This window comes from Nannospalax galili, unplaced genomic scaffold (genome assembly GCF_000622305.1).
Source record: "Nannospalax galili isolate Female #2095 unplaced genomic scaffold, S.galili_v1.0 scaffold380, whole genome shotgun sequence".
Classification (NCBI taxonomy): domain Eukaryota; kingdom Metazoa; phylum Chordata; class Mammalia; order Rodentia; family Spalacidae; genus Nannospalax; species Nannospalax galili.
In genome coordinates this window covers 3,093,458-3,094,581 of record NW_008348568.1, presented here as the reverse complement: position 1 = coordinate 3,094,581, position 1,124 = coordinate 3,093,458, and positions in this window count along the sequence as shown.

The window sequence follows — 1,124 nt, the reverse complement described above, 5'->3', positions numbered from 1 at the left end:
CAGCTATGAGAAACATGGAATCTACCACCCCTCAGGTATCTAATAGATAGATGATAGATAGATGATAGATAGATAGATGATAGTTAGATAGATGATAGATAGATGATGGTTAGATGATGGATAGATAGATGATAGATAAATAGATAGATGATAGATAGATAATAGATAGATGACTGATAGATAGATAGATAGATGATAGATGGATAGATAGATAGATGATAGATAGTTAGATGATAGATAGATGATTGATAGATAGATGATAGATGGATCGATAGATGATAGATAGTTAGATGATAGATGGATAGTTAGATAGATAGATAATGATAGATAGATGATAGAGATAGATAGATAGATAGATAGATAGATAGAGATGATAGATAGATGATTGATTGATAGATAAATGATTGATAGATGATAGATAGATTGATAGATGATTGACAGATGATAGATTGATAAATGATTGATAGATGATAGATACATAGATGATTGATAGATGATTGATAGATGATAGATTGATAAATGACTGATAGATGATAGATAAGATAGAAATGAACGAATGAGGAAATATAATGTGATAAAGATAATGTGATGTCATGAAGGTGAGGCAGACGTGTATCTCAGACATGTCTGCCAGCCTCCAAGAGGCTTTATTTTCTCACCATTGTGAGGAAGAATCACATGTAAGAAGGTTTTAATGAGGCAAGTCGTGATGGGCCAATAAAAAGGCAGTTTATCATCATCCATGATTCCTAGTAACAGCTGACGACCTCCTCATGTCACATGCACTGCTTGCTACAATCCTGCTGGGGCAGCCTTCCCCCATTCCCACCAGGGAGATACAGTTTGTGATGGTTAGTGTCAATTTTCAATCTGAGAGAACCTAGAATCGTTTAGGAGATGGCACTCTGGGCATGCCCGTGGAGAATTCTCTTTATTCCAGTAACTGAGTGGGAAGACCTGCCTGCTGCGGGTGGCACCGTTCCCTGGCTGGGCTCCTAGATTACACATGGAGGAAGGAAGCTGAGCAGAGGCATGCCCTCCTGATGCTCCTCTTCCGGGCTACGGACTTAGTGTGACCGGCTGCTTGAAGCACTAGGTCTTGCCTTGCTGCCTTGATTTCCTTA